The 12,806-nt window shown below is 37.1% G+C and overlaps 1 long non-coding RNA gene across 1 annotated transcript in view; it reads right to left on the bottom strand.

Annotated features, from left to right (window-relative positions):
* Positions 1-3,000: 3,000 nt before the first annotated feature.
* The window catches only part of LOC111560836, an 88,765-nt gene continuing 78,959 nt past the window's right edge, over positions 3,001-12,806 (bottom strand). The window contains exons 5-7 of the long non-coding RNA XR_006599340.1: positions 8,546-8,667; positions 8,269-8,413; positions 3,001-8,089 (exon numbers count right to left, since the gene is read on the bottom strand). This is a non-coding gene — a long non-coding RNA (uncharacterized LOC111560836). The remainder of the gene's footprint in view (positions 8,090-8,268; positions 8,414-8,545; positions 8,668-12,806) is intronic.

The following is a 12,806-nucleotide window of genomic DNA, read 5'->3' as shown; positions in this document are numbered from 1 at the left end:
GATACAGCATATTCCAATAAAAGAGAAACTCAGCAGAGGACATAGGCTCAGGCCGTCTTTGTCCACGACGCATGGTGAGTCATCTTAGCACAATGTGATTGGCTTACAACTACAGCAGTGTCTGCTCACTGGGCCGAATCAGCAGTCATCCAACTGGTTCGGGTATCTTCAAGGTCAAGTAAATAAGCCATTCCTACAGCTCCAAATTTCTCCTTATGCCAACATGCTGCCAGGAGACTAAGTAGGTCACAATCGGACCAGATAATAATTCATTTCAGGTTTCCAGGTTGCTAAGAGCCCCAGCGGCTTTCCTATGTATGGCCCACATTCTCTTCAATCTTGCTCAGCTATTTCCCTTCTGAGGTCTTGCTCTCAGATCTGCATATATTTACATGTTTTAGCCTGTAAGCTTTTTAGCTACAAATTATATAAAATAGAGGTCAGCCCTCTGCCAATATAATTTTTTCCCCCATTTGCTTACTCTAAAAAATAAATAAAAACATGAATGGGAAGAATAAAGAAGTGAAGTCTTTCTATAGAGGTCTTTTAACTCTGACAGTCAAGACCACTGTTGTTTTAATAAATACTACTATCCAGAGTGCTGCATTTTATCTCCGACTTCCAAGGTGCTTTGCTCCAAGCTGATGTTTTACCTACTGTAAATAGAGGGGAAATGGTACTCCTCAAAAGTTAAAAGACTTATGATCCCTCCCAGTGAGGCTGGATCTTAAAACAATTTATAGACTTGGAAAAAATCTTCCGGACAGTCTTAATTAAGTCACCAGTAGTATGTACCGGAATTTGGCCGTTCTCGGCTTAGTTTTGTTCGTAAAGTTGCGATCACTGGGTCAGGCCTTTCCGCTTTGCAAGGTCATTGTGGTTCTTCACCCTGAAATCATATTTCTAGAATGAGTTTTTCTTTTGAACTTATGTTTACTTTCATATTTTAATCTGTTTCTTAAGGGTTACTGCTATTTAATTTTCAATCTCCTTCAACATTTCTCAAACTTTCCAAGCACTTTTGGTTTTGTTTCCTTTTTAAAGCATACTATCAAAATATTGTTCATGGGTTTGGGAATAAAGAAGAAATACTACTAATTTATAAATTTGGCAATATTCCATCTTTTATACTTATGTGCTGCTGGCCTAAATGACACATTCGTGTACATTAGAAGAAGCTCTTCTTTCCTCAAAACATTTTCTTATTTGTCAGAACATGAGTTCTCATAAGTAAAGGAATCTACAGTGACTATGAATGGTTCTCCCTGGAGGTGGTCAACGCACAGTCTGTACCACTGTATGCAGGAGACATGAAGAGTCTTTAACTTTACCTGAACATTGTTGCCCTAATCATTGCTGTATATTTTCACTGAGGGAATACCATCTTTATAGATAGACTCGGACTGCTGAAACTTGAAGCTGAACTGGAAGTTCAATGGAGATAGTGTTGCACCAATGATTAAAATGGTTGTTAGCTGGAGTAAGAAAAATGGCTCCTTCTCTTAGGATTGTAATGCAAAGCTCCTTTATCCACCGAACAACACCAGAGGCATGAAACCAATCTTTTCTGAAGAGATTGCCTCCAGAAAAAACAAAACTCTGATGTTAAACAGAGAAGTCTGTAACATAAATCATGCACTGTAGTGCATGATTATTGGGCACATTATAATCTGCGTATGTACAGTATTTTAAAATACATCTGATGATTAATAAATCATCTACGCGTAATGACATATGGATATCAGAAAAATGGTTCTCTGAGTGCTGTTAAAAACTGCAGAGTAGAATATTGGCGTGTTTCCAAGACTCGATTCACATGCTCTTTCCAAAATCTAAACAACAATGGATCAAATGTTTACCTGGATTAATGGTTTAAGGTAATTATTCTATTAATTCTCAGAAGACCATAATGCAAGTTAAAGATTATGATCTACATTTAATGCCATTTTAGCGATAGCCTATTAAATGTTCATCTTTTACTTTCTGAACAAAGTATACAAATGGAACCCCATTGCCTAGACTAGAGGGTAAAGTCCAAACTCTTTTGCAAGGCATGCAACAGAAGTTCCCTGACCAAGTTTACTGTCTAGGCTTTTGTTGGTGTACGTGGATGGGTGAGGGGCTTGGATTCTTTCTTGAGTAGGGGCCTTCAGCATCTGTCCCATGATCATGGGTAAAAGGACAAAAGGGAGCTAACATTTGTGTCTCAGATGAAGGTGTGCTCCGGGATAGATGCAGTGCTTCGGAACTGGATCTGAAGGGAAATGTCTGCCATGGAGATGAGGTTAAATGAAGAGTGTGGTGCTGGGGGTAACACCTGAAGAAATTTCTGAAGAATGAAACAGTTTGTGGGTAGCGTGCATTTATGTTTTTGGACCCTTAGCTTTCTTCAGCTCTTTCTTCAATAATTCAAACATTCACTACATTCCAGTTGTAACAATGATTACTTTTCCCTCTACTTTGAAAGTTTTTCCCATACCTTCCACCTTTTGAATATGTTCTTTAAAAACCAACTCAAGCCTCTACTTCTTTTTCTTTCTCTGGACCTCATGCAAACTTTGATAGCATGTATCCTAAGACATTGTGATTATTTATTTGAAGCCTATTTCTTCTTACAGACTATTAGCTCACTGAGGTCAGGGCAGTATTTTCTTTAATTTTTCTCTCCATGGATGGAAACTAAGGTACTTTCAGTAGAGTTTGTGGAATAAAGAAAGAAAAATTATTACTGAGATTTATATCCTGCTCTTACACATACAAAATAGTCCCCTTCACATCATCAAGCCCCAGGTATTTATAAGCACTTTTCAGGTGCCAACGACTCATATTTGTAGGTGTTCTGGGGGGGGGGGGGGTGGTGGGATTCAATGGCTTGTATATGAGACAAAGGCTTTATTATTGATGAATTTACAATGCAGTTTGAGAATCAAGATATATATATATATATATATATATATATATATATATATATATATATATATACACTTATGAAATCAGCAGGAAAAATACAAGGTAGAGTAAAACATATGCTGGCTTCTTTGTTACAGACCAAGCTCATCATGAGTAAATACCTCAAATGAGGAATATATGTATGGTTTGAAATAACTCCTTCTAGGAGCTCCCTTACTATTAAAGCCTTTCTCGTGGAGTAGACAAAGAAATGAAAGATCCTCGTCATGAAAGAAGAACTTTGTCATGTTAACGCTGGAATGAGGGTTTGAGTACTTGACAAGATGGAAGTTGAAGTCACTTACAACCCTGAGATTCCTCATCACTATGCAGCAATAACCCCATTGGGATGAATGGAGACATTGCTTCAGGAAGAGGGAGAGTACGATAACGTCTGTCTGAGAAAATGTTTCAGTCACCAGGATCTGGGGCTCCTGAAGAACAAGCTACTGGACAGTGGGACTGCCTTCTGATTTCCTCTCCTTTCATTTTGTTTGGGACAGCAGTGTTAGAAAACTTTCTAACTAAGATGAAGTTTTCCAAACATACTCTTTTCTTCTTAATGTTCATGATAGCCTCGGGGCTATTTTCATTCTTCCTCTTCTCAAATGGATTGTGTAAACAAACATTCCACTCGTTCTTACCAGGAAGGCTAAATTGCTAACCAGAAATCTCACAGCCTTCAGCGAGCCGTTGCTAAGCGGTGTCACTAGGACAGAGCGCTTTAGTCATTATTTTGTAGCTAATGTAAACCCATATGAAAATCAGTTTGTTTCTATAACCACCTAGAGATGTGCTAACTTAGCCCAATAGTGGGTTTTTGTTTTGTTTTGCTCACGGATACTTTCCAAGAAGGTTAGCCTAAAAGGCTGGGAGTGGGGGTGGGAGAGCATTATGCAGTCATAGCATTGGGATACCTATCATTTTCTTTTGACTTCTATTTCACAGAAATAAGGGCTGAGAAAGCCAGCACATGTCGAAAGAGCACTTTCTAAGGCAAACATTTTAGTTCAGCATCATATGGCATCACTCAGATCCAATGCTATTTGCTGAAATGGTGTGTGTACTTACAGTTCTTCCTAAGTATGGTAATTAAAGAGGGAAGAGCCATTTACTTCTTTCCTTTGATTTTTAAAGTTGAATTTTTATTGTGTGAGTAGAAAAATGAGAAAATATATGAGCAAAATTTTTTTTTCCCCTTCTTTCCTTTTGTACTCTCTCCAGTATTTAGCCCAGCCATTTACTTCATTTCCAGATTATCAGCACATATATAAACCCATTAAGGAAATATGCCTGAAGCAAACACATACCATACAGACTTAAACAAAGATGCAAATGCAGTTTAGAGACTTGGTTAGCTAATAAATTACAACCTGTTTTGACAAAGAAATTTATGGTTTTGTTAAAATACCCTTATATATATCCTTATATACACTCTGACTCTTGTTGATGGATATTTCTCCAGAATGTCATTTTCTGTCAAAGCTCTCTTTAGCCAGTAATTATTGCTGACAACAATCTAGGCCCTGGCACTGTTTGCGGTCACCTCTGGCTGCTAAGAGGAGCAATCTAGACCCCAGCGCACTACAGTTAAATTAAATTATCATAGAGATGCAATATATGCTGCCACACTACCCTAGCCGTGCACCCCGAATTGAAAAAAGATTGATAGACTACAGGAATGAATCAACAAATAACTACGTGGGTGGTACCCTAAGATATTTACTTCTGCAAACATTGATATAGATAAATGGAATGTGGCTTAAAGATCGTGTTCTCCTGAAAAAGAAAGGGTAGTTTGTTTGTTTTCCACTATAACTATCAGCTATCAAGTGATAATGACAATGTGTTCATGTTTCCCATATATGGGTCCATATATTTGGTGTAAGACTCCCCTCCATGTAACTAACATTAAGTCCTATGTAATGTTGTATGTCAACTATCTTTCAATAATAACTAAAAAATCATCATAGGATAAGGTCATAGGCTCTGTGTGTTTGAGACTGACTGTCTCACTTTGGGAAAATGCTGCAGAAATGACCTATTGGGAAGGTGACCAAATAATACAAGCCTTTGCTTTACCCTGGAATATGGATCTGCATCTATGCAAAAGAAAGGACACAGTTGTAAAATACACTGGGATGTGTCTATAATTATAGCCACTATTTAATGTAATGAATTGTAAGAAGTAATTCCATGATGGCACTGATACTTTAGTGTTGGGTAGATAAAACATAAAAATAACTTTAGTTTGGGAGACCAAAAACCAAATTAAAGAAGCTGCTTAGTTATTTAACATTTAACTCTTCACAGGCATATGTAGTTTTCATGCAAGACTCAAAAGCAACGGGGTGTATAAGAAACAATCATTTCTTTTAAGAAGATCCAGAAGATGAGGCTGGCAAATGAAGCAATCAGAGAAAAATATAAAACAGGAAACTTTAGCCATATAAATCTCTGAAATATATGGACAACTATTTTGTGTTTATATTTGAGATTATTTCTAAGTCCTCAGATGATAAGGACATTTTAAGACACAGTAGAGTATGATATACATACTGTTTTCAAGAAATTCATCCAGATGGTAAAAGATGATAGGTAATGATAACCATAAAACTGGACAGCAAAAGTTCTTAAAAGCTTGGATAAATGAATTAAATCACACCATCCTGAAATAGGTGTGTATCTTGTAGAGGCAGTAAGAGAAGTATACATGTAAAGAGAATAAAGTGAGACATGCATAGATTTTCATTATGTGTTAGTCTTAACAGTGTGTTTCTCTATCTTTTCTATTAAAAACTATAAGACCTGATATGATGATAAATTATAAAATGCTATGTATCGCCTCATCTCTATTTACATCCCTATTAGCATATAAATTTTTTGCTGTGGACAAATAAATCAAACACTAACAGCAGATTTGTGTCAAAACAGCTTTATAAAAAGGGTGCTGGTACTTTTGGCTAATAAAAATAGCCACAGTTAACATTACCTCCAAAAGATATGACATCTTCATGCTCAACAATATCAGTTATTAATCGCTTTTATCATTGGGAAAGAAAATCTTTTCAAGTGGAAAAATATATTGGAATAGAGCAGATTCGATATGAATGCCCTAAATTACTGGTAACCAACTCGTATACTTAATACAATTGAACTAAAAAGGGCTTCACCATTATCCAATCTAATTCCTTCATCTTACAGTTAAGAAAAATGAAGCCCATTCATTCACTCAACAAATATTTATTGAGCGTCCACCAAGTGCTAGTCATGTTCTGGGTGTTGGGGGATGGAGCTACGAACAAGACGCATGAGGGCCTTTCTCCAAGGAGGATGCAGGGCTGATTGGAAAGTCTTCTTTGAAGATATGGTATTTAAGCTGATAGATGAATGATAAGAAGAAGCCAGTTGGCAAAGATGGAGAAGAGCATTCTAGGCAGAGGTACTAATTAATGAAAAGTTGTAGTGCCTTAACAAGCCATGAATGAATGACAAACAGGGGAGGGGAAAAAGCTCATTGTGGCTTGTGCATAATGAAAAGAGGACCATAAAAGAAGAGAGAGAGATAGGCAGGGACAGGCGTCATGCAAGCTTTGCAAGCCAGTGTAGAAAATTTGGATTTTTTTTTCTGATGCTAACTATTGGAAAGTTTTTAAATGGGAGGGTGATGTGGTATGATTATACAGTGAAAGGATAGGATGACTGTGGTGTGGAGAATGTATGAAGGAAGAAAAGAACAGAAGGAAAGTGACCGGATAGAATGCCACGGCAAGGCAGGCACGGTGGTTTAGGCCATGCTGGTAATAGTGGAGAAAGAATTGTTTACGTGTGAAATTTGTTTTGGAGCAGAATCATCAAGGCTAGATGAAAAATTGGATGCTGAGGGTAAACAAAATGTAGAAATCAAGGACGACACCTAGAATTTTAGCCTGAGTTGCTGAGGAGATGGTGGTGTCACTTATTGAATTGGGAAAGACAGAGGGAAGAGAGTCTTGGGCTTACTTTTGGTTCGGGGGTCATAGGTTTGATATGGCTAATAGATACCCATGTGGAAATGTCAGATAGGCAGTAAGATGTTAAAAGTCTAGCTTATGGATGCTGTTTAAATCCATGTGACTGAGTGAATTCAATAAGCAGAAAGCATGTGTATACACAGAAGAAGTGAGGGCCTAAGGTATGGTAGAGGATGAATACATAGATAGTAAAGCGGTCTGAAAAGGAGAATTAGTGTCCCACTGGGAAAAGTAGGAGATCATGATATTATGGAAGCCAGAAAAAAATGTTTCAAGAAGATGGAAATTATTACTATGATAAATACTGCAGATAATCAAGGAACATATGACCAGAAAGGTAAGAAGTGTCTTTGGCTACAAAGACAAATGTTGGTTTGTCCAAGACCACCCAGACAGAAAGTGCACAAAATTATTTGTGGTTTTCTGTTCCCCTCCACAAAAAGTAGAAGGCTGTGTCTTAACATTTGAGGACTTCTACATGTTAGCTGTATATTACGACTGCCCCCATATCATTGGGATATTGAGTGAATAAGGTTTTATATTAGCTTACCTTTGATACTTTTATCAATTGAAGTTTTACATTGCACGCTCTCACAATTCAATATATGTTTCCTTCAAAGTATGAAAAGAACCCAAATGCCCACATCTGCTTTAAAGATGGGAATAATTGAAGCAAAGTAACAGTGGTAAGAATCTTCCATTGGTAGTTGTTATATACTAAGTAACTAATGAGATCTCAAAATATAAATTATGATTCAGGGATTCTATTACCTCCTTTGGATTCAGGCAGAACAATTCTCTCAAAAAACATGTACTTCTGGAGCTCTCAGAGATAAGTTGGGTATCTTTCGAAGGCAAAGAGGAGGCACACATGGGCTTGTTGTTTCCTGGAAGACTGCCAGAATCACTGAAGCCTAAAGAAGAGAGGATCTTACCTGCAACTTTCCTGTTCTATGCTAGTCAAAAATGATGAAAAACTGTCAGTGCTAAAAACATCAAAATGATTCAGAAAATCTCCATGTTAATTCTTATACTAAGGACAAGAGAAAAGTGAATATACTGTAGTTACTTTGTCAAAAATGCAGCTTCATCCGGAGATCTGAAAACACATCCGATTCTGGTGACACCTAGGAGAACCATCGCATATGCTTTAGGCTCCAAAACCTTAATATCTGTAATCTGATTTACGATAAATTTAGTTTTCTTGCAAAGACTTTTAAATTACTTATTTATTTTTAAAATATTGTATTCACTGCAGGTGTACAACATTGTGATCCAACAATCATCTGCATTAACAAGCACTCACCACGAGAAGTGTATTTAGTTTCAGATAGAACTAAGTAACTCTCGGTCCCCATGGAAGTTTCTTCATTACTTTATCCTTAAAATGGTTTACGATCCTTCAAATGGATTTAGATGAGGGTACGTATGTAAAGGTCGTTCTCCAACATCTGGTATACGGTAAATGTGAAATAAATGGTAACTATTATTTTTAAACTTTTTATATTCTTATGGGAAGGCAGTCTCACTCAAGGTAAATTTCACATCACTAGAGAACAGGCGTAAACACAGATGGTCATTACCTCTGATGTTGTAGAGAGGAATTCATGCACTGGGTGGATGGTTTCTAAATCCCCTCCATTCAAATGTACAGTGATGTTATGACTTTGTCTTCTACTCAGTATCGTCACCACTGTCCTGTGAACTTGAGGAGAAGACAGAAAATTGAAGGCATGATTTGAAAACAATTCCTGAATCTCCCTTATTTAATAAAGCGTGGGTTTGAAAACAGGAACAAAGTAACAGGTCCCATGTGCAGTGTCATTATCTACATACTCATAGAAGTCCCTCGCTAGTTATTTTCTTCTATGTGTTTTCAAACTTTTCTTCCTGGGCAACACTCTGTGATTATGATCCAGATACCAGATGTTTGAATCCGTGTTTCCTGTCTCCATTTTACATCTGGACAGACAGAGGGATGAGTCCATGGGCTGACACAGAGGGAGAAGGGCAGATGAGGGAAAAGGAGAGATGTCGTAAGTAAGAGCCGGAAGAGAAAAAATGGAAGTGAGGTCAAACTCGTGAAATAAGCTACTTCCAGAATTAGAATTAGCATGCATGGACCTCTAGTTGCATAGCTCCAAACTACCCTGGCTACTTTCTACATTTCAAAATACTAATTTACATTTCTCAAATTTAATTTACATTTGCGTGACATTTAATGGGCGACTTGTACCAAATGACCATTTGACTGTGCAAGCACTTAGGACTCATTCATACGTATATTGAGGTACAGTTTCAAAGTTTTGAATAACACAAAGGATTTTCTGGAGGGTTGCCTACGGAGGTGAGAATAACAGACAGAGAACTAGCTTCGCCCTGGCAGGAAAGCAGCAATTCTAACCCAGTTGGTAAATGGCAAAATTGTAGCCTTCTGGGGGAGACCTGTTAGAAGATGCAGGTTCTCATCACCCTCATTTAGAAGCCTCTTGCTGCTGATGAATCAATAGGTACATGACAGAGAACGAGGCCCTGTGATGGGGAAAAAGGGTGATAATTTTTTCATATTTGTTTTGCAAGAGATAAAATGAAAGCCCGGAAAATGAGGGATTTGTGATCACTGAAGGCTAAAGTTGTTTGTTATCCTGAGATTAGACAGACATTTAAATATTAGCTTTCATACTCAGTATACCCAGATCCTTGAACTGGAAACCCTGGTTATATTTAGAGAGGAAGGGGTCATTTTCTCAGCATCTTTCACTGAATTCTTTGGAACAATAACAGAATGAGCCCCACTTTTGCCAGGTAGATGACTATTTGTTTGGCTTTGTATGCTGGTAAAACAAACGTATGTGATTTAGAATACCAGCAGCCATCTGATCAGAACAATGTGGACCATGCACCAACCAGATTCTTTCCAGAAGGAATTTGGGGCAAATCTAATAAAATACCTATAATTCAGGGTCAACAGCCTTTTTTTGGGTTCTTCCTCCTCCCTTTCATCTTTGAGAAAAGAATGATGTACAGGCTGCCTGATAGGTACAAAGAGATACAAAGCAGGATGTTGTGATTGAAATGGTAAACTATATTATAATAACTTGCAATAATGCATTATGCAGATTTGAAAAAATATATGTAATTTAAACCAAACATGTATGGTCAAAAATTGTATTGCTTGATAAAAACAGACTTTTCCCTTAAGTAATGAGTCTAGAGGATGTATTTACAGGGCTATCAAAACAATCAGCAACATCATAAGGCATAACATTTGTTTGCCTTCTCAGGAAAGTAACTGTGCAGGCTTATGGATCATCTAAATTAGACTTTACTATTTTGATGTCCTTGCCATTTGTTCTTTTAAATTTCCAGCCTAAGGGGTATATTCTCCTATCAATGTGCATGTGTAAGTCCCATTAAGGCTAATAGGAATTTGGTGCCTGAATCCAAAGAAAAATCTACCTCTAGGATGGCATTTTGCACATGTAACACACAAGAAAAATAACTTTAAAAAATCCATTTCTCTTTACCCAAAGTGCATAAAACAATTATATTAATTATAAGTACAACATAAAGTACTTGCTTGTGGAATTTTAGATCCATTTAATAAATTTGCAATTTTATGCAATTCTCTCACTCAAAATTGCTTTCCTCAGATAAGCTTTACGTTGTCTCAGGCTTTGAAGAACCTCGTGACGGATAGAAACCAAGAGATATAGGAGAGGTGGGAGTACATTTCTCAACACGGTCTTCATTTATTTATATTCTGCGGCACACGCACTCATGATGTTTCAAACTTATTTCCACCAGATTCAGAATAAAACCTGGAACACAAAACAGCTTGCCCATATTTTCTTGTTTAAGGCTCTATCTCCTGAGCTTTCCTTTGTATCTCAGTTTCTAACCACGTAAGAAATTTTCAGGCAAGAGTAGGTATTCAAATGAGATGTTAATTTAAAAAATGGTTACCTCCTTCTGTTTATTTTGGTAGAAAGGAAATATTGGTTCTTGGAGTTGCATTAAAACCCAGATAAAAACCAGGTTTTATCTTTATACATCTTTCGGGAAAGAAAATTCTACCTCAAGAAATTTCTTTAACAAAGAGAACATTATTTCAGACTCTAACATTTCTGTCTGCCGATTATCATTAGTCATAAGCTAAGCCCTGCACTAAATGTCTAGTGAGCACAGATAATGTTCATTTTGTCTGGAAGACAGGTTGCCGCCTGTCAAGGAGCGATGGAATAAATGACAGGTTTTGACTCTGTGCCTTGCAGGCATATTAGGCTAAGAAATCGCCAACATGATGAAAAATTATTTTGTCAAAAATTTGTAGGTCACCCATCATTGTCTAATGTATTCTGTGATTAATTGCTAGCATAGATCAGCATTATGTCTTTCCAGTGAATCGCTTAATTGTTGCCTGCTTCATGCTCTTAATGTAATGATGAGGCATCTGCTCCTTTCGCATGTGCTTTTAAATGCCAGCTTTTGCATCCAGGTTACGGGGTTGGTAATACTCAACTTAAAGAACTAGTTCAAATTAAAACTTCGGGTCCGCCATCTCTTCTTGCTTTTTATGGGAGCGTGCGCGAAAGGCTGAGTGTTAGTGTTAATGTATGTAGATTTTATTTCTGATGAGTGATTATTTGACTGCTCATTTTACGAAGATTTATGGTGTGCTTTCTATCTCCTGACTGCAGTGCTACTCTTATCTTTAATAAAGGAGATGAGGACATTAATCAGCCATTGTCAGGGCTCCTGACTAAGACATTAAATGTACTGTATGGGATAGGTAAACACGCTCCAGATCCTTCTCTACTCCACTAGATCAGGCAAAAAAACACTCATTATATTTATCATAATTTCACATCTGCTGTTTTTGAAGCAATGTACCATGAGGCCATAAACTGTATTACAACTGTGCATAAATTCAACTGATTTGTGGCTGGAGTAACTAATTCCTAAAGTACATTTTAGAAAAACAAGCAGTGAGCCCTGAAATTGCAATTCCATAAAGGCACTAAATTACTGACTGCAGAATCAAAAATTTGCTTGATGTGATTCTGCAGTGACCATTTTATAAAAAGTGACAGTACGCCTGTGATTGAGTCAATAAAATAAGGACGAGTGAGCTGTACACTCACACAAGATTAAAGAGAAAGGGAATGACAGAGGACAGACTCATGGTGTACAAATAGGGAAAGCAGAATGTCTCCCCCAAAATGGCTTGAGGATGCAACTATTAATAGCAGCAGTATTGATTTGTCAGTAATCTTTTCATTATTTTGGAAGCGAAAGAAAAAAATTCAACGTCTCTCTTTTATTCATTTCACAGCATAATTGGGAACGTACACAATATTTAATGAAATGGACTTAGGAATAATTTTTAATTGTGGCATTAGTTATTGATTTAGGCACACCAAAATATTTTCCAAAATTACAATGGAAAATTATTTATGGGTTATTTGTCTTCTTGTTTTCTAGAGTGTGTATCCAAGCAATCTCTTTGTTAGGGCTTCCAGCCATGTTTGGATAGAAAATGTGTGTGTGTGTGTGTGTGTGTGTGTGTGTGTGTGTGTGTGTTTACAGAAGGAGGAATGGAGTGTATATTTCCATGTGTGTTTTTACCTTTATGGGTGTATTCAACTTCGTTTTTTTTTTTACAAACTTCCTCTGTACCTGAACTTGCTATAATGTCTTCTCCAAAAGAGAAAGGAGAATAGGGACTGATCTTTCATACAGGACAAGTAAAACCAGAAACACCATTGTTTTGGAAGGCAGAATACACTTGACATTTGTTAACATGCAAACCAAAGGCAGGCCTGACACTTGGAATCCTGAATA

The sequence above is a fragment of the Felis catus genome, chromosome B3 (genome assembly GCF_018350175.1).
Source record: "Felis catus isolate Fca126 chromosome B3, F.catus_Fca126_mat1.0, whole genome shotgun sequence".
NCBI lineage: Eukaryota > Metazoa > Chordata > Mammalia > Carnivora > Felidae > Felis > Felis catus.
The sequence above is the reverse complement of the archived record's forward strand: the minus strand, read 5'-3'. Positions and strand labels throughout refer to the sequence as shown.